The following is a 22636-nucleotide window of genomic DNA, read 5'->3' as shown; positions in this document are numbered from 1 at the left end:
ATGTTCTTATGGGTCAGATACGTTGACAATATTCTGGTAATCTCAGATGGTCCTGATGAGGTACTCAGAAGTTAAGTCTCTGACCTTAACAACAATCAAAGGAATATTTTTCTCACCTTGGAAACAAGCTTGACAGATCTTCAATTCTTGGATATAAGAATCAGGAAGGAAGGGGGAGCAATTGTGACTGAAAACTACAGAAAACAAACAGCGACAAATAGTATATTAGAAGCCTCAAGTTATCATCCACCAGCACTGATAAAGGGTATCCCTGTAGGCCAATTCCTAAGACTTAGGAGAAATCGTTCTTTGACTGCAAAATTTGATAAGCATGCAACATTAATGAAAGATAGGTTCCACAAAAGAGGATACTCGAATAAATGTGTGAAAAAAGCTCTAACTAGAGCAAGACAAAAAAGCAGAGATGATCTGCGTTACAGCAAAAAAGTTGTAGAAGAACAAAATGAAGTAAAGTTTATCACCACATACAACAATAAATGGGAAGATCTATGGTATATACTGAAAAAGAATTGGCATATCTTGCACATGAAAGGGTTGGAAAATCAGTAGGTGGCTACCCCCTACTAACAGCGAGGAAGGCCCCTAGTCTGAAAGATAGGCTTGTGAAAACAGATTCATAAGAAGCCCCTCAATGTCAGACTGGCTTAGAAAAGATAGAGGAGTTAAAGGAAGCCACCCTTGGGGCAAATGCGTATATTGCCCGTATATATGAAGAGAAGTAAAACATTCTAAGATAATGGGCAAAAGGTTTATGATATAAGATTCTTTATGAATTGTGATTCAGTTGGGGTGATATACATGTTGCACTGCTCATGTCCTCATTTCTATATTGGGAAAACAAAGCGGTTTCTTAAGGACAGAATACAGGAGCATTGTGATGATGTAACGAATAATAAGGATACAAATGTAGCAAGACACTTTGCCTCTTTCCATAACAGTGAAGTATCTAGCCTTACATTTGTGGCAATTGATAAGGGTGATCCCCATGGCAGGGGAGGAAATGTTGACAGGATTCTGCTACAGAAAGAGGCAAAATGGATCTTTCTTAGGACTAGATGCCCACTGGGTCTAAATGACAAAATGGACTTTGCTTGTTTTGTATAATGAAGCACTTAAAGTTCTCTCTGTGAATGTTAACTTGTAAAATAAATCATTAATATGATGTCTATTTAATTAATTGTATATATATTTAAGTAAACTGTAATTTATGCCCTGGAATAAGTACTAGAATGTTAATCTGGGTATGTACATATGCCTTTCAGTGTCAATTGAGATCAGATTAAGATTTTGTAATTTAACACATATAATGTATAACATGTAGATTATGTGTTGGTAAATGTCCCTTTAAGAGAGAAAGAAGGTGATGAGTTGCTTGAGGGTTGGGCCTAAGGTGTATAAGGAAGGCACACAGGTGTCAAGCAACACAGCCCTGATGAGGCCCCAGTTTGATGATTTAAAAGGGTTGAAATGTACATGGCGTTGGCTTGCTAAGGATCTTGTAAATATTATTGATGGCCCGTTGATACACTTATCATCCATCTGCTGAGCTGAGGACCTAAGCTCATGTATGCACCTAATTACATTTGGCATATGAACTGCTGCAGACTTCCATGGATAGCATTGCATGCACTGTTTGTTAATGCTACACCTGAGCGCAGTGACATCAGACAGCCGGTCTAACCCGAGGATATGCTGAAGCAACCTGCTTGTGAGAGAGGCAAGGTAAATCCTGCTATGAGAGCGGTTGGTGTTCGGAGGGCTAACATACTGACGGTCTCAAACTGCGAGCAAGTTCATCTGATCCGGTAAGAGAAGGAGACTCAATGAAAGTAGCGTGACCTTAAGAGTGGTTGTGTACCACCGTCGGAGGCTACATTTTCAAGCTGGGTAAATTCCATTCTTAAACAGCCAAGTTAAAGTGGAATGCTCATATGCTAATACGGCTCTGAATGACATCAGAGCATTACAAGGAACTGTGAAAAGGCTCATTGCAAAGTTTAAACATGTATTGTGTTTTCTTTAAAACATATGGATGGACAATCCTTAAGTATAATCTTTGGATGATGAACTGTCTATGCCTGAGATAGCGGAAGCTTTAACATGAATATGATACATGGACTGTTTAAAATGTGTCCATTGAATAATATTATAAGGTCTTAAAGGGACATATTATAGGATGTATTGTTCAGTTGTTTGTTTTCCATAGGAATATTGGGAACTAATTAATTAAGATATTGGTAAAATTTTAATGTGGGAATTCATCTGTGTCTGGGAAATGCATATATATGATAATAAATATCTAATGGTTTTAAACTAAAAGAGTGCTGATTTCCTTTACTTTTTGGAAAGAGGTTTAACTGTACCCCTTTAATTTGTCTTATATATATTTAAAAATACATAGAACATTCTCCTAGATTACGAGTTGTGCGTTATGAGTCAAATAGCAGAGTTGTGGCCCATAACGCATCATTTTCCCTAACAAAGCCATTACAAGTCTTGTCGATATAGCTGTACCGCAAGCCTTTTAGCCTGTAACGCAACGTCAGTACCGCACTGGTAAAAATGACATTTTTAATGGGATTCCCATAGCGCTGGTATTACGAGTCTTTTGTTCTGGCTAAAAAGCGAGCGTTACAGTAGTTATGAACTTTACGCTACAAATCTGTAACACAAAACTCATAACTAAAGTGTTAAAAAGTACACTAACACCCATAAACTACCTATTAACCTCTAAACCAAGGCCCTCCTGAATCGCAAACACTAAATTAAATTTATAAAGCCCTAATCTGCCGCTCCTGATATTGCCGCCACTAATAAAATGTATTAACCCCAATTCCGTTGCTCCCCGACATCGTCACCACTATACTAAAGTTATTAACCTCTAAACCGCCACCCTCCCACATCGCAAACAATATTTAAATATGATTAACCCCTAATCTGCAGCCCTCCCACATCGCCCTCACTATACTAAAGTTATTAAACCCTACACCGCCGCCACTATAATAATTATTATTATTATCGGTTATTTGTAGAGCCCCAACAGATTCCGCAGCGCTATACACAAAGGGGGAGTACAACAAAACAATTATAGGGATCAAATGGGTAGAGGGCCCTGCCAAGAGTTGCACTGTTGTAGTCAGCTCTTAAGAAGGTGATCTACAAACTCTTAGGCTTACATGCTAAGGGGGTTCAGGGGATAGCAATGGAGGAGTGGAACTGGCATAAAGTAAGGTTAGCATAGGTTGTATGCATCCCTGAACAGTAGAGTCTTTAGGGAGCGCTTGAAGCTTTCAAAACTAGGGGAGAGTCTTGTGGAGCGAGGCAGAGAGTTCCACAAGATGGGAGCCAGTCTGGAGAAGTCCTGTAAATGGGAGTGCGATGAGGTAACCAAAGAGGAGGAGAGTAGGAGATCATGAGCAGAGCAAAGGGGAAGGGAGGGAGAGTATCTGGAGACAAGGTCTGAGATATAGGGGGAGCAGTGCAGTTGAGGGCTTTGTATGTCAGAGTGAGAATTTTGTGTTTGATCCTAGAGGCAAGAGGAAGCCAGTGAAGGGATTGGCAGAGAGGTGCAGCAGATGAAGAGCGACGTGTAAGGAAGATGAGCCTGGCAGAGGCATTCATTATGGATTGTAAAGGAGCTAGGCGGCTGGTGGGGAGACCAGAGAGGACAAAGTTGCAGTAATCGAGGCGGGAAAGAACGAGAGAGTGGATTCAAATCTTAGTTGTGTCTTGTGTAAGGAATTGTCTAATTTTAGAGATGTTTTTAAGGTGGAAGCGGTAGGCTTTAGCCAAGGACTGAATGTGAGGAATGAAAGAAAGATCTGAGTCAAATGTGATCCAGAGACATCAGGCATGCGGGGTAGGGGTAATGATGGAGTTGTTGACAGTTATATAGAGATTGGGGGTGGAGATTTTGGAAGAAGGGGGGAAAATGAGGAGCTCAGTTTTGTAGAGATTTAGCTTGAGGTAGTGAGAGGACATCCAGGAAGAGATGTGAGAAAGACAGTTAGTGACACGGGTTAGCAAGGAAGGAGATATAAACCTATCAACCCCTAAACTGAAAGCCCCCCCACATCGCATTAAACTAATTTAAACTAGTAACCCCTAAACCTAACTCTAACGTAACCCTAACACCCCCTAACTTTAACATAATTAAAATATTGCTAAATAAAACTTACAATTATTAACTAAATAAACCTATTAATCCCTAAACCGCCAGCCCCCCACATCGCAACAACCTAAATTAAACTATTTACCCCTAACCCTTACGTAACCCTAACCCTGATGTAACCCTAACCCTAACACCCCCTAACTTTAACATAATTAAAACAGAGCTAAATTAAACTTACAATTATTAACTAAATAATACCTATTTAAAACTAAATACTTACCTGTGAAATAAAACCTAAGCTAGCTACAATATAACTAATAGTTATATTGTAGCTAGCGTAGGTTTTATTTTTATTTATTTTTTATTTATTTTTTTTAAATAATTTTTTTATTGAGCTTTTGCGACAAGAAAAACAAACAATGAACGCCTCATAACTTCAAAGACAAATACAGCATTGCTTAAATTAGATTTTCTCTTATAAAGAAAAGGAAAAATATAACAGTGCAAAACACAAGATAGGCTTTTGAAACCTCAGTTTTATGATATTATAGCATAGTTGGCTGACTAATGGAATGACCACATATGGGTCAAGTGGACATAAATGCAAAGAGATATATAATAGTCAGGTGATCTGCCGCATTTGGGCCATGTAAATATAGAACAGTTATACAGGATGGGGGAAAGATATCAGCGGGCAAGCGCCGCTCGGAAAATGGGGGAAGGAGGGGGGGGAGGTAAGCGGAGCCAAGTGTATGCATATAAGTAAAAAGCCAGGGGGATGTGAAATGGTAGTTATAGTGGAAAGTATAACTTTATCAGTAGGACTCCATAGCATAATAAAAGGGTTAAGTGTTAATCGGTAGCAGAGCACCTAGTTTCCAACAGAAGATAACGTTAAAGGATTAAAAATATAGACACCTTATAGGTTACAATTAGTATCATAATTATAGTAGACAGGAAACAATAACTACAGATTTCTCTATACTGTGTTATACTGTATACAATTGCCCTGTAGAAGAACAATAGAAACACAGAAACATGGAGCAACTAGGGAATATCATACCATGTAAAATAGAAATCTTAAACTTATGTGGTAAAAAGAGTAAAAACACCTGGTCTCTACCTATATATTGGAGCTATTATAGTTTTAAGTTAAATTAGGTAAATTATAAGGAGACTTGGGTAATATATAACCTGATATTAAAATTAGCTGTGGCTATCTTAAATGGCCTAGGATAACAGCTCAGTGAGTGAAAAGAGTAAGGGATATGGATGCTGACTCATTTATTATCACAATAATCACCTAACTGAGCAGTAGTATTTTACTAATTTACTTTTATCACCAATTTTGCTTTGTTCTCTTGGTATTCTTAGTTGAAAGCTTAACCTAGGAGGTTCATATGCTAATTTCTTAGACCTTGAAGCCCACCTCTTTTCAGATTGCATTTTAACAGTTTTTCACCACTAGATTTAACAGTTTTTCACCACTAGAGGGTGTTAGTTCACGTATTTCATATAGATAACACTGTGCTCGTGCACGTGAAGTTATCTGGGAGCAGGCACTGATTGCCTAGACTGCAAGTCTGTCAAAAGAACTGAAAAAAGGGGCAGTTTGCAGAGGCTTAGATACAAGATAATCACAGAGGTTAAACGTATATTATTATACCTGTGTTGGTTATGCAAAACTGGGGAATGTGTAATAAAGGGATTATCTATCTTTTAAAACAATAAAAATTCTGGTGTAGACTGTCCATTTAATACTAGAATCTTGGTCATAGGCAAAATATCAGCTTAAAAATCTCTCCTGACATGAAATAATATAGTTTTTCTGCTTTATTAATGGGAGACAATATGGCTATGTTTTAAATGTATGGGTTGCTTAAAAGTCCTGTCTTGGCAAATGTAAGGTCTTAGCTAAAATCCAGACTAAATGTTGGCAAAGACAAATAAAACATTCTTCAATTACGGATTTAGTATGCCAAGATAAATGTAATACAGTATAATCAAGATGAATATGCCCACTCAAGTTCTTTTTCAGCAATAATACGTCAGTAACTTGGTAAAGTCTCCTCAGTGAGTAAAATATTGAATTATGAAATTAGGGGTAATTATAAAGCTCTCAAATAATTTGTATAAGTGCCAAGTTAGAGCTTATACTAAAATACATGATTCTGTGTATTAAAGTTTAGGAAAAACACATATATGCTAGTAAAGTCCAAACCAAAAAAGATATGGGGGGAACTAAATATAACTCCAGGATCATGTAGTATCAGTAATGTGATCAGTTCATATTTAATTAAGGACATATTATATATATATTAGAGTGAGTTCTGGGAGGGATAATTATCTATTTGCATGACAGGTAGGGGAGAAAGATAGCCTAAACTGGGAGTCAAAGGCAATATATTACTTGTCCTCCAGATGTACTGAATATAAAAAAAATGAGTATCTAATAGCATTACAGCAACAATTCGATAGTAGTAAAATGCTGGGGTTAATATTCTTCATAACATACAATGACTGCACTATTGCACTTTCAGAGGTAACTAGGAGTTGTCCCTTTAAGGGAAATGTTCAGTAAAATGTACATATTATATTATCTCCCTTCAAGCACTTGTCTCAAAATTGGAGCATAAGTTGTAAAATTATACCCTTTTTAGTAGAAAGCATCTGATATATAGAGAAGAAAAAAGGTAATTTCAGCTAATAAAGCTAAAGATGATACAGATTAGTTAGACTGCAATATAACTATGTATACAGCTGTAAATAGAATAGTATATGGGGTGTAGGCCGCCCGTGTTACGTATAAAGTAGTAGTAGTAAATATACAATAGCTATGCAGTCATAGTATTGGAGCATTGGAGCACATGATATAGGTGTTTAAGTTATACACTTGTCACAAAGTTACTTAAACTAATTTAATTCTATACCATTAAAGCTTAAAGGGCCATAATACCCAAATGTTTAAACACTTGAAAGTGATGCAGCATAGCTGTAAAAAGCTGACTAGAAAATATCTCCTGAACAACTCTATGTAAAAAAGAAAGATATTTTACCTCAAAAGTTCCTCAGTAGCCACCTCCCATTGTAAAGGATTTCTAAGCAGCATTTTAGTGTGTCTGTCCTGGGACAGCTGAAAGGATGAGCATCGTGCACTCTCATATTATTTCACCAATCAGGTAAAGGAAGCTTACTATGAAATCTCATGAGAGTTAAGTCAAATCTCATGAGATTACAGTAAGAGTTCATGACCTCAGCACTGCTGATGCTGATTGGCTGCTGTTCATTTCTTCATTTTTTTTTATTTTTACCTGCAGCTGGGAGCAGGTGAAGTATAACTTTTTACACAGAACTTACTCTGCTGGGCTGAGGAGATTGTGAGGTAAAATATCTTCCTTTTTTACATAGTGATGCTCAGGTGATATTTTCCTGTCAGCTTTTTACAGTTATACTGCATCAGTTTCAAGTTATTTAGCATATGAGTATTATGTCCCTTTAAGTACTGCCAATGTTCAATATATGTGGAACCAAGTAAAAACATTAATAAAATCCACTGGAGCTACATATAGGCTAAGGAGTATATGAGTTACAAGAGGGTCGCTTCAAGTTGTAAAATGTCTGCGTCTGTATGAGACGGTGCAGGTGCTTTATTAACTAGACTAGCAATTATTGCCTCGGATATAGATGAAGACTTATGTGGTATCGTTAATATTTATATAGTCCTAAAGTTTTGGGAGGCCTATAGACTTTGACTAAACTAGAATGAAAACCCAAAAAAGTAAGTTACTAAGTTATATAGTTATCCTAGTGCTCCATTGTGGTATAGAAACTAAGGCCTAGATTTAGAGTTTGGCGTTAGCCGTCAAAAGCAGCGTTAAGGGGTCCTAACGCTGCTTTTTACCGCCTGCTGGTATTTAGAGTCAGCCAGGAAAGGGTCTACTGCTCACTTTTATTCAGTGACTCCAGGCTACCGCAGATCCCCTTACGTCAATTGCGTATCCTATCTTTTCAATGGGATTTGCCTAACGCTGGTATTTGGAGTCTTGGAACAAGTGAGCGGTAGAGCCTCTACGGACAAGACTCCTACCGCCAAAAAAAGTCAGTAGTTAAGAGCTTTATGGGCTAACGCCGGAACATAAAGCTCTTAACTACAGTGCTACAAAGTACACTAACACCCATAAACTACCTATGTACCCCTAAACCACATCGCAAACCCTCTAATAAAAAAATGTAACCCCTAATCTGCCGACCGGACACCGCCACCACCTACATTATAGCTATGAACCCCTAATCTGCTGCCCCTAACATCGCCGACACCTATATTATATTTATTAACCCCTAATTCCCCCCCCCCATGTCACCACTACCTAACTACACTTATTAACCCCTAATCTGCCGACCGTACCTCGCCGCCACTATAATAAATGTATTAACCCCTAAACCGCTGCACTCCCGCCTCGCAAACACTATAATAAATTGTATTAACCCCTAATCTGCCCTCCCTAACATCGCTGCCACCTACCTACAATTATTAACCCCTAATCTCCCGCCTGCAACGTCGCTGCTACTATAATAAAGTTATTAACCCCTAAACCTAAGTCTAACCATAACCCTAACACCCCCCTAACATAAATATAATTTAAATAAAACAAAATAATATTCCTATAATTAAATAAATTATTTAAAACTAAATACTTACCTAGAAAATAAACCATAAGATAGCTACAATATAACTAATAATTACATTGTAGCTATTTTAGGATTTATATTTATTTTACAGGCAACTTTGTATTTATTTTAACTAGGTACAATAGCTATTAAATAGTTAATAACTATTTAATAGCTACCTAGTTAAAATAAGTACAAAATAACCTGTAAAATAAATCCTAACTTAAGTTACAAATACACCTAACACTACACTATCAATAAATTAATTAAATAAATTACCTACAATTAGCTAAACTAAAATACAATTAAATAAACTAATCTATAATACAAAAAACCCCCGCTAAATTACAGAAAATAAAAAATATTACAAGAAGTTTAAACTAATTACACCTAATCTAAGCCCCCTAATAAAATAAAAAAGCCCCCTAAAATAATAAAATGTTCTACCCTATTCTAAATTACAAAAGTAATCAGCTCTTTTACCAGCCCTTGGCTTTTTGCAGGGCATTGCTCCAAAGTAACCCCCTGAAGATCTCCCTACCTTGAGTCGTCTTCACCCAACTGGGCCGAAATCTTCATCCAAGGTGCGCAGAGGAGGTCCTTCATCCGGTAGAAGTCTTCATCCAGGCGGCGTCTTCAATCTTCATCCATCCGGAGTGGAGGCATCTTCCAAGGAGCCATCCTATTCATCCGGTGTCTTCTAACACAATGACGATACCTTTAAGTGACGTCATCCAAGATGGCGTCCCTTCAATTCCGATTGGCTGATAGGATTCTATCAGCCAATCGGAATTAAGGTAGGAAAAATCTGATTGGCGGATTCAATCAACCAATCAGATTGAAGTTCAATCCGATTGGCTGATCCAATCAGCCAATCGTATTGAGCTTGCATTCTATTGGCTGTATTGAGGGTTGAAGTGGAGCTAAATTATGCTTAACGCTCCATTTTCTGAGCCTAACGCAGCCACTCAGACAACTCTAAATACCAGCGTTGTCTTAAGGGTGCGCTGGAAATAAAAGCAGCGTTAGCACCGCGGGTCTTTACCGACAAAACTCTAAATCTAGGCGTATGTATTGATAGAACATCTGTCTCATATGAAAAATAAAAAATAAGCATGTCTTAATTGAGAGGTATTAGACACTGCATGTACTCTCACTGAGTAGTAAGGGCATTGTAAAGCTTTGTTGTGAGCGAATAACCGTAGCCTCTAGATGCAGACAAGACCAAAACACATGAACATTAAGTAAAACTATAGCAGTTGTATAACATTTCTTAACCTTATATATATTAACATTTGCAGCAGAGTAACTCATAGCCTAATACTGACCAACCAGATAGAACCTGTCACACAGTCCCTTAAGTATGCTCAAGGAAAATTTCTTCAAATGTAACACAACATGGAGCATAAAAATAAAGAATATTGAATATTAAAAGATAGTAATGAAAAATAAAAAATAGAAGCACTACGTAAACTTGCAGTTCAATTATATAAAAAAATAAAATGAAACCAAAAATTTGAGCATCATACTAAAACAGTCGTCATTAACAGGTTAAGATCAAAAGATTAGAGCAAAACTGTCTGCAAATCTCGGTTAGAGTGGAGTGTAATGTCCAGGATAATGAGATTGTCTTTGATAAACCCTAGATGTTAAGACCATCAATAGAGCCGGGTGTGTGCAGCTAGTGTCCCAAATTAGTACCTAGGTATCAAGCTAGTAGATTACTAGTATAATGTGGAGAGCTGCATGGGACATTGAGACGTTACCCAATTCCCCTTCTAGTAGCGCTAATCTTGCAACGGCTGAAACGAGAGCCAAGAGCTGAGCAAATGGTGGAAGGATATTGCCGGAAGAGTCCCCCTAAGTGCATCCATGCCACCGGGGTGAAGGGTACCAGGTGAGTATACGAGATAGGGATTGCATCAATGCCTGCTAAGGAGGATCCCACAAGGAAGTTTAAGCTGCCGGTCATCCCTAGTACACTAGATATTAGCATACCACGCATCAAGAGGCTGACCTCAATCATCCACACTGGTAACTGTTTCTCCTCAGGCGCTCTCCCAGTCTCAGGAGTATAGGAGAGAGATGCGTCGTCTGAGTTTCCACATTTTTGGTGCCATAGGTAAGCTTTTTGTTGCTTCATAGGTGGAGTTTCACTAAGTACCAGGGAACACAAATTAAACTCCCTCACGCTAAGAGGAGATCGCGGGCTGTTATACTCCACTTCATGCTCCTTTGTGGGTGCCATTTTCTTCTCCTTGAACAACTGCTTTTTAGGGCGGGCTTTCATGATAGATATAAGGCGAGCAAAGTGAGTGTTCATTTTCTGATATAAAGTGACTAGAAGAGCTAGCAATTCGATATGAAGAGTCTCATCCATATTGAGAGGTTTCTTTCCTGCCTAGAATTAGTAATCTGCAAGCTGGCTCTTAAGCCGCAAACCGGAGTACCCTCACTTGTGTGTCACTGCACCACGTCTTGCTAGAGTCCGGGTCAGATCCGCAAACCTCCGAAATGGGATGGTGATCCTTGGTGAGTGCTGCGATAGGATCAGTATAGCAATCTTATTTGTGTGTCGCTTCACAGGCCCGCAGATAACTTTTGTCTGTTCTTCATCCAAGTACCATCAGGGACCTGGAAAGGAGATCCTCCACCCATGAAGGGTTGTCCCACCACTAAATATATATGGCACAAAGTGTAGACATCTCCTTTTTGTATATAAATTGGCTTATTTAATTTTTATGTTTGAGGAGCTCCGTGGAAAGACGTCTGAACTGCTCGGTTATTGGCTAAGGTTTTATTTTTATTTCACAGGTAAGTTTGCATTTAGTTTAACTAGGTAGACTAGTTAGTAAATAGTTATTAATTATTTAATAACTACCTAGTTAATATAAATTCAAAATTACCTGTTAAATAAAACCTAAGCTACCTTACACTAAAACCTAAAATTACAAAAAATAAAAAAACCTACCATTACAAAAAAAACAACAAAAAAAACAATTTATCCAAAAAAAAAAAAAAATATTCCTATTCTAATACCCTTTAAAAAAAAAAAAAACACCCCAAAATAAAAGAAAACTAATCTAAAATAAACTACCAAGGGCCTTTAAAAGTGCTTTTTGTAGAGCATTGCCCTAATTTAAACAGCTCTTTTGCTACAAACAAAGCAAACATCCCCTATCAGTATACAAACCGCCACCCCCTAAACTTCCAAGGGCCCTTAAAAGGGCCTTTTGGGGGGACCTTAAAAGGGCCAATAGGATTTAAGCAGCTCTCATTCTATTGGATCAATCATCATCCAATAGAATGAGAGCTGCTAAAATCCTATTGGCTGGTTTGAACAGCCAATAGGATTTTAGCAGCTCTAATTACTATTGGCTGATTCAACTTCTTCAGCCAATAGGAATGCAAGGTACCCCATCTTGGATAGCGTACCTTGCATTGAAGATTCAATGTACGGTGGCGACCGTATGAAGAGGATGCTCTGCGCCAAATGTCTTCAGGATGGACCTGATCGACGCCGCCAGGATCAAGATAGAAGATGCCTCCTGGATGAAGATTGAAGAGGGCACCTGGATGAAGACTTCTCACCGCCTGGATGAGGACTTCTCTGCCAGGATGAAGATTGTTCAAGCGGGTTTTCAAAAACTATAAGTGGATCGTCTTGGGGTTAGTGTTAGTTTTTTTTAAGGTTTTTTTGGGTGGGTTTTATTTTTAGATTAGGGTTTGGGCAGTAAGAGAGCTAAATGCCCTTTTAAGGGCAATGCCCATCCAAATGCCCTTTTCAGGGCAATGGGTAGCGTAGGTTTTTTAAATAGTGTTTTTTATTTTGTGGGTTTGGGGGCGAAGGTTTGTAATGCTAGTGGGTAATTGTATTTTTATTTTATAAACAGAGCTGATTTCTATAGGGCAATGCCCTACAAAAGGCCCTTTTAAGGGCCATTGGTAGTTTATTCTAGATTAGGTTTTTTATTTTGGGGTGTTTTTTTTTTAATGGGTATTAGAATAGGAATAATTTTTATTATTTTTGATAATTTGTTATTTTGTCTAATGTGTTTTTTAGGGGGTGTTTGTTTTTTTGTAGCAAAGGAGCTGTTTAACTTAGGGCAATGCCCTACAAAAGGAGCTTTTAAGGGCCCCCAAAAGGCCCTTTTAAGGGCCCTTGGTAGATTATTTTAGATTATGCTTTTTATATTTTGGGGTGTTTTTTATTTTTTTTAAGGGTATTCAAATAGGAATAATTTTTATTTTTTGGAATAATTTCATTTGGGTTTTTTTGTAATGGTAGGTTTATTATTTTTTGTAATGGTAGGTTTTTAATTTTTTGTAATTTTAGGTTTTAGTGTAAGGTAACTTAGGTTTTATTTGACAGGTAATTTGTATTTATTTTAACTAGGTAGTTATTAAATAGTTAATAACTATTTACTAACTAGTCTACCTAGTTAAACTAAATACAAACTTACTTGTGAAATATTTTACAGGTAAGTATGTATTTAGTTTTAAATAGGTATTATTTAGTTAGTAATTGTAAATTTAATTTAGCTCTATTTTAATTATGTTAAAGTTAGGGGTGTTAGGGTTACGTTAGGGTTAGGTTTAGGGGTTAATATAGTTTAATTTAGGTTGTTGCAATGTGGGGGGCTGGAGGTTTAGGGGTTAATAGGTTTATTTAGTTAATAATTGTAAGTTTAATTTAGCTCTATTTTAATTATGTTAAGGTTAGGGGGTGTTAGGGTTAGGGTTACATTAGGGTTAGGGGTTAATAGTTTAATTTAGGTTGTTGCAATGTGGGGGGCTGGCAGTTTAGGGGTTTATATGATTATTTAGCAGTAGTGATGTGGGAGGCCAGAGGTTTAGGGGCTATGTCGGGGAGCGGCGTAATAGGGGTTAATAACTTTAATATAGTTGTGGCGATATCGGGAGTGGCAGATTAGGGGTTAATAGCTTTATTTATGTGGCAGCGATATCAGGAGCGGCAGATTAGGGGTTAATAACTGTAGGCAGGCGTCGGCATTGTCGGGGGCAACAGATTAGGGGTTTTTAGACGTACGGTTTATGTTAGGTTTAAACTGTATTTTCTTTTTCCCCCGTAGACATCAATGGGGCTGCGTTACGGAGCTTTTCTTTCCGCGATTGCAGGTGTTTTCTACATACACACACACACACATATATATATATATATATATATATAAATATATATATATATATATATATATAAATATATATATATATAAGTTCAAAGTAGACAAGCACTCCAGAAATCAAGTCACAACAAGTGCCCAGGGTGCAACAGATAGGCAAATAGAAACAAAAGAGAGAGTGCACTCACCAGGACGTTTCAGAAATTTATTCCAAATATTTGGAATAAATTTCTGAAAAGTCCTGGCGAGTGCACTCTCTCTTTTGCTTATATATATACATACACACACACATACATATGCATATTTAGATATGAATGTAGCTCTATGTTAAAGCACCTTGCATTCCTTTTTTCTCTAACACCTGAGACCTCATATATTTAATCCCTTATAACTTAATTTTTTATGCAATATTTTTTAAAATCATTTCTAATAGATAGTGTTATTATGAGTGGAACTCTACTTTTAAATGTTTTTGACACTTTTTTGTCTCACGTAACAGTCGAGAAGAGCTCTGAGGTTGCAGTAATCATTCTAGCATAAATTGTGATTGCGCTCATGCGTTTGCATTTACTTTCAGCTTATAATACAAACTCTCCATCTGACTTGCACAAACAGCCGCAATAAACCTGATATTACGCTTGCGCAAAGCTGTAAACAGACCACTTGTAATCTAGCTTAATGTGTCTTAATAAATAGAGTTTCTTTAGCAGAGGGGGGCAGTTACTTGTGGTGTTCCTCGGGGGGCAGTTCTGAGGCCTGTTTTGTTTAACATTAATATGGACTATTAAGTAGGGATATAAAAAATTGGAGGACAGGACAATTACTAGGATACAAAGTTTAACATCATAAGGCACCTAATTGTGCATTTAGGAAAGAAAAATTGAAAGGTTAATTGCAGACTCAATGACACTTTACTGACTATTACAAAACAAAATATGACATGGGAATTATTATTTCAGACTATTTGAAATTTGGTTAACAATAGAAATGTGCATTTGTTTTTATACAAATGCAGATTTGTCAAGAAAGTGGGATTTTTGTTTTGTTTTAGCAAAACAAATATCTAAAGAATGCACCAACAGAAATGAAAGAAAACGAAAACATACTGACGAAAATCGTCAGTATTAATTTCTTTGCTTAAGTTTTTAAAAAAATGTTTAATACTTACCTTAGCGTGCTCTCCTTGATCTGGAGAGCCCATTATGGTAATTATTCTAGCTGCAGTTAGACATTGTGCTTTTCGACAGTTTCCGATTGAGTATTTTCCATTATTACCGATAGCCGGACCCCGGCTGCCGAAAACAAATTACGTGTCCCATAGAAAACAAAAAGTGCAAAATTACACCCGGTTTCCATTGTTTCCAGGTAAAACATAGTCGGTAGTTGTTTATAATTTCTCAATCACTATGACATGCTGAACTAGCTGTTAAAGAGGAAAAATAAGCTTCCTGAGACTTAGTTCCCATTGAGATATGAAAGTTTACAAACAATGCAAGTGCTTCACTTTATAAATGTATTGTTTATATGTAACATTTATTGCTGGCCCAGGTAATAGGACTAGTTGGAGTTATGTTCCAATTTAAATGTCAATATTTATTTACATATAAAAATATAATCAAGCACATGGGGTCTATTTATGTAGGTGCGGACAGACATGATCCGCTATAGCGAATCATGTCCGCCACACATAGATAAATGCCGACAGCACATGCTGTCGGCATTTATCATTGCACCAAGCAGTTTTGGTGAACTGCTGGTGCAATACCACCCCCTGCAGATTTGCTGCTAGCAGGAGGTGTCAATTAACCCGATCGTATTTGATCGGGCTGATTGCTGTCCGCAACCTCAGAGACTGCTGCTTCTTTACTTCCACTTCAGGCTGAACTGAAGCGGAGAGGGTCGGAAGCAGCATCCGCTGCTTCATAAATAGACCCCCATATTCAACAATTCCAACTATGCTTATGCCTAAGAGCAGCAATAAATATTACATATATCAATAACTTTAAAAATTGAATTTAAAAAAAAAAAATGTTTTTCCTTAAATAATTCTTTTTTTTTCATATCTTGTATCTTTGTTTTGTGACCTAAATAACTCCTTTGTCTTTCTATCTAGAGGCAATCACAGGAAAGGAGTGCATTCCTTAAACATAACTTTTATAGTGTTAGGTGGGGTTACCGTAGTAACGAGCTTGTTAAGGTGGCTATTTTCGAGGAATCCCATGTCAGATGGAAGCATTAACACAACAGTAACTTACACTTAAACAAAAAGATCGACTGCATTCATAAAATTTCAACCTGGTACATAAATGGAGAAGTCAAGTACTTTTAGCTGTCGGGAACTTCGGTAGCTTACAGCTCCATTTTTAATGACTCAGTGGAAAACAAGCACTTAATTGGATAATAAACACCAGGGAAGTGGTATGTAAGTGTATATCTAGGGTTCATTATTCCATTTCATAAATAACCCACATTGAGAAGATATTTTTGAAGATGTGTAGGCCATTATCTTTTAGCACCAAGAACCTAATGGGTCATCAGTTACTGCTGATGTCATAATACATTGATGTTTAGTGATTGAACTGCTAATAGATATGGAACTAATAAAATGCCCCAAAAGTGTGTAATCTTAGGTTTAATTGACAAATATTTAGGATAAAGGGAAAGCAAGAAATTGTCTTGCTCCAAAGTAAACTTAGTAAAAACCTAAAATAGGAATTCTGGAACTTATTTTCAGCACTACCTTATACTACTTCAAATTAAAGGGAGATATATCTCATTTTTTTTTTTTTTTTATGGTTTAAATAGAGCATACGCATTTCAACAGCTTTCCAAAATAATTCTGTTTTTAAATGTGCTTCATTCTCTTGGTATCCTTTGTTGAAGAAGCAGCATTGACACAAGGCATATAAGTGCAGCCACCAATCAGCAGCTAACTCTAAAAAGTGCATTGCTGCTCCTGCGCCTACTGATATGTACATATTTAATTCTTATTTTTGCTTGGAAAAAAGTTATCAGGAAATTATTCTAATGGTTGTTGTAGCCCTAGAAATAGCTAAAATTGCTCATACTTGCACCTTTAAGCTCCTTAAGCTCCAGTTTCCATAAAGAAACTCTCATGTTTAATGGCAGATTGAATTTCTCAAGATATTTGGCAAGTCATAATGTCCCTCAGGCACATAGTTTCAAACCTACACTGCTTTATGTCTAGGACTTTAAGGCAAACTACACTGCATAAAGAACTCCGGGGAAGGACATCTATTAGGGAATGTGTCCAATGATTTCCGTTCTTTTGAATCCTGATCAAGTCATTTGGAGCATTACAGAATTCTAAATGAATTATTCCCTCCTGCTGTGTGTTACTTGTTTTCACTCCACATTTGCATAACTCCCTTCCCAGTTGATCATCCATCATGAGATTTGAAAAACTGCAAATTCACAGTTTATACAGGCTTGCCCAAATACATGGGACAGAGTCATATTATTGTAGTGATAATAGAAAATCTAAATACCTTTCTCAAATTTGGTTAATGACCAGAATTGTAAACAATATTAGATAATATTATTACAGAAGATACATTAAAATGTATCTCCATGACTGGCACATTTAACTGTCTACCTGTAAAATCTATAAAAATCATGATGATATTGTTTAGGTAAACTATTATAATTGTCTAGTGATATCCTTTTTTTGGATGAGTTAACCACTTAAGACATTAGGATGTAAGTGCTGTGTCACAAGGTACTTTGTCCAGCATACCCTGTTAATATAGTACCTACGTCAAACTTCTGACTGATGCTGCGGTCTTCGTTGTCAGCTTTGACAGCAAGGACTGCAGCCATAAACAGAAGGCATATGTTCTTCATATGGCAAGGAAAAACTGATTGTTCTTCTTTTATCATATGAAGATAGATCACCAATATAGACAGTGACACAAAGTAGGGATCAGTGGCTGGGAGGTGTAAGGTGGAAAGATAATCTCTAAACTACAACTAAAATTAACCTTACAAGCTACCTGATAAACCCTTTCACTACCGGGAATAATAGGTGGGGGGCGCAGCTGCAATTAGATTTATTCTATTACCAAAAAGCAATGGCAAAGCCATGCATGTCTGCTATTTTTGAACAAAAGCAATCCCAGGGAAGCTTTTACATCCATTTGTGCTATGACTGTACAATCAGTAAGTAAATTATGTCAATAAGAAACCCAAAGTTTGTGAAAAAGTTAACAATTTTTTTAATATGATCGCATTTGGTGGCAAAAGGTGGCATAAATATACCAAAATGGACCTTGGTTTGTCTACTAAAACAATATATAGTTTTGATAGGTAAATAAAAACAAACAAAGATCTATTTCTGTTTAAATTGAGTAATAGCAAAAATGCCAAAAATTCTCCAGTACTTTGGGGAAGTTGTTCTCTAAAATTGCTGGTCCTGAAGGTATTAAACTTATACTTACTTATTTGCATGTCTTGGATCAAAAATTTTCTGAAGGGCCCCTAGAGACATTTATAATGAAAGAGACAATGAAGTAAAACTATATCTTCTGCATCTGGGGTTATAGCATGCTGAGCCAACAATTGTATTTAATTCTTTCAAATTGTAGTAAGGTTTAGGGATTTTGGTAAAGGAGGCGAGATAATAAAGATATTTGTGGGGGAATCATCTCAAATTACTTTTTAAGAAATCTAGACATGCATAAACTTGTCATCCTTCAATGTAAATATAAATAAGGCATGTCTTTACCTATGGAACCTTTGGAAAGATCACATTTCCCATGGTACTTAGATCTATAGGAGTATCTGTCAGTCCAAAGAAATGTCTGCATGTTTTCTTCCTTCTTAAATAGAAGCATTCCCTGACTGGGGAAGCAGTGTTTGGAGCTTAGATCTAAACAATGTATTGCTCTTTTAAGGGAAGGAGCATACATATATGTCCTAATCTACATATGTCTCCTAATCACAAAAAATACAACTTGCTTCTGAAATTTAGCATCATGAAATCTGCTTCAGCTTCTTTGACAGATTTTAGTGCTGCTTTATAATAACATTGTAAATATTAAACAAGTCTTCTTGTTATGAATAATAAAGCATATTTACAATTGGAGATACATATGTTGATAGCTCTATTATATATATATATATATATATATATATATATATATATATATATATATATATATATATATATATTCATTGAATTAAAAATAACTCCCTTGGATTTTCTATGTGTGATGATGACTCTCTTGTCTAAGAATCCTTAAATGCTCCTTAATCATTCAAAGAGTTAACCCTTCTATTGTCCGGACGTCTGGTCAGAAGTGGTCTTCATAGAAAACTTAGATGCCAAAAATCCATACCTCCGACGTGGAAACAAGGCCAAGCAACTCAACTATGCATGAAAACACAGATGCTGTGGTGCAGAAAAATGGCAAAAGGTGCTCTGAACAGATGAGTCCAAATTTGAAATATTTGACTGTAGCAGAAGGCAGTTTGTTCACAGAAGGGCTGGAGAGAGGTACAATTCTGCAAATTAAGTTGGGGAATTTAGTCGCAATTTATGGTCTCTACAATGCTGAGATGTACGTGCAAATCCTTCTCCATCATGCAATAAACCAATGAATACTTAATTACTTAAAATTTCATCAGTATTTTTTTGTTTTCTTTCAATTTTGTTGGTCCATTCATTTGGATATTAATTTTGCTAAAACAAAACGAAAATCCAATTTTCATTATGAATTTACATTCATTACAGAAGGCAGGCATATTGAAATCAAGTGGCACCTGACCCTTCTGATATCTATCTAGGAAGGAGGTCTGAAAGTGTTGCCTGTTGATAGCCACTGGGACCCCAGACTGACTGATATTTATTAAGAATCTTTCGGCGAGATTACGAGTTTGGCGTTAGTCTTAAAAAGCAACGTTGAGAGGTCCCAACGCTGCTTTTTATCTACGAGTCAGGCAGGAAAGGGTCTACCGCTCACTTTTCTTCCGCGACTTGAGGCTACCGCAAATCCCCTTACGTCAATTGCGTATCCTATCTTTTCTATGGGATTTGCCTAATGCTGGTATTATGAGTCTTGGAAGAAGTGAGTGGTAGACCCTCTCCTGTCAAGACTTCTACTGCATTTAAAAGTCAGTAGTTAAGAGTTTTATGGGCTAACGCCGGAACATAAAACTCTTAACTAAAATGCTAAAAAATACACTAACACCCATAAACTACCTATTAACCCCTAAACCGAGGCCCCCCCCACATCGCAAATACAATAATATTTTTTTAACCCCTAATCTGCCTCCACCTACATTATACTTATGAACCCCTAATCTGCTGCCCCTAACATCGCCGACACCTACATTATAGTTATTAAACCCTAATCTGCCGCCCCCAACGTCGCCGCAACCTAACTACACTTATTAACCCCTAATCTGCCGACCGGACATCGCCGCCACTTTAATAAATGTATTAACCCCTAAACCACAGCACTCCTGCCTCGCAAACTCTAGTTAATTTTTATTAACCCCTAATCTGCCTGCCCTAATATCACCAACACCGGCTTACATTTATTAACCCCTAATCAGCCACCCGCAACGTCGCCGCTACTATATTAAAGGTATTAACCCCTTAACCTAAGTCTAAACCTAACCCTAACCCCCCCAACTTAAATATAATTTAAATTAAACAAAATAAATTAAAAAAAAATGTTTAAAAATTATTCCTATTTAAAACTAAATACTTACCTGTAAATTAAACCATAAGATAGCTACAATATAACTAATAGTTACATTGTAGCTATCTTAGGATTTATATTTATTTCACAGGCAAGTTTGTATTTATTTTAACTAGGTACAATAGTTATTAAAAAGTTATTAACTAGAAGTTGTGTTCTGTACAGTTGAGGATAGTACTGGTGTGCTTAGTGCCAGTCAAATTATGTGTGTGAGTAGGAGCATAGGAATGCATGTAAACAGGGCATAAGGACATATTTACACAATAAAAGCTTTATTTAAAAAAAAAAAAGTTATTAACTATTTAATAGCTAACTAGCTAAAATAAGTACAAAATTACCTGTAAAATAACACTAAATTACGGAAACCCCCCCCCCACTAAATTACAGAAAAAAAATTACAAGAAGTTTAAACTAATTACACCTAATCTAAGCCCCCTAATAAAATAAAAAAGCCCCCCAAAATAATAAAATGCCCTAGCCTATACTACAAATTACAAATAGCCCTTAAAAGTGCTTTTTGCGGGGCATTGCCCCAAAGTAATCAGCTCTTTTACCTGTAAAAAAAAATAATACAATACCCCCCCAACATTGCTACCCACCACCCACACACCCCTACTCTAAAACCCACCCAATACCCCCTTAAAAAAACCTAACACTACCCCATTGAAGATCACCCTACCTTGAGCCGTGTTCACCCAGCCGGGCACAAGTGATCATCCAATCCGTCTAGTAGTCTTAATCCGATGGGGCAGAAGAAGACATCCAGACCGGCAGAAGTCTTCATCCTATCCGGGCAGAAGAGGACATCCAGACCGGGAGAAGGCTTCATCCAAGCAGCATCTTCTATCTTCATCCATCCAACAAGGAGCGACTCCATCTTGAAGACATCCGGCGCGGAGCATCCTTCCAGCACGACGACTAACGACGAATGACGGTTCCTTTAAATTACATCATCCAAGATGGTGTCCCTCGAATTCCGATTGGCTGATAGGATTCTATCAGCCAATCGGAATTAAGGTAGGAAAAATCTGATTGGTTGATGCTATCAGCCAATCGGATTGAAGTTCAAACCGATTGGCTGATTGGATCAGTCAATAGAATTGACCTTACATTCTATTGGCTGATCCAATCAGCCAATCGGATTGAACTTCAATCCGATTGGCTGATTGCATCAGCCAATTGGATTTTTCCTACCTTAATTCCGATTGGCTGATAGAATCCTATCAGCCAATCGGAATTCGAGGAACGCCATCTTGGATGACGTCATTTAAAGGAACCGTCATTCGTCAATAGTCATCGTGCTGGGAGGGTGCTCCGCGCTGGATGTCTTCAAGATGGAGTCGCTCCTCATCAGATGGATGAAGATAGAAGATGCCGCTTGGATGAAGCCTTCTCCCGGTCCGGATGTCCTATTCTGCCCGGATAGGATGAAGACTTCTGCCGGTCTGGATGTCCTCTTCTGCCCCATCGGATGAAGACTACTCAACAGATCGGATGACCACTTGTGCCCTGCTGGGTGAAGATGGCTCAAGGTAGGGTGATCTTCAATGGGGTAGTGTTAGGTTTTTTTAAGGGGGTATTGGGTGGGTTTTAGAGTAGGGGTGTGTGGGTGGTGGGTTGTAATGTTGGGGGGTATTGTATTCTTTTTTACAGGTAAAAGAGCTGATTACTTTGGGGCAATGCCCCACAAAAAAGCCCTTTTAAGGGCTATTTGTAATTTAGTATAGGGTAGGGCATTTTATTATTTTTGGGGGCTTTTTTATTTTATTAGGGGGCTTAGATTAGGTGTAATTAGTTTAAACTTCTTGTATTTTTTTTCTGTAATTTAGTGTTTTGTTTTTTTTTTCATAATTTAGTGTTTGTTTTTTTCGTAATTTAGTTTATTGTATTTAATTTTAATTAATTGTAGGTAGTTTAGGTCATTTATTTAATGATAGTGTAGTGTTAGAAGTGATTGTAACTTAGGTTAG

This window comes from Bombina bombina, chromosome 7, assembly GCF_027579735.1.
Source record: "Bombina bombina isolate aBomBom1 chromosome 7, aBomBom1.pri, whole genome shotgun sequence".
Classification (NCBI taxonomy): Eukaryota; Metazoa; Chordata; class Amphibia; order Anura; family Bombinatoridae; genus Bombina; species Bombina bombina.
This window is presented reverse-complemented; position numbering follows the sequence as displayed.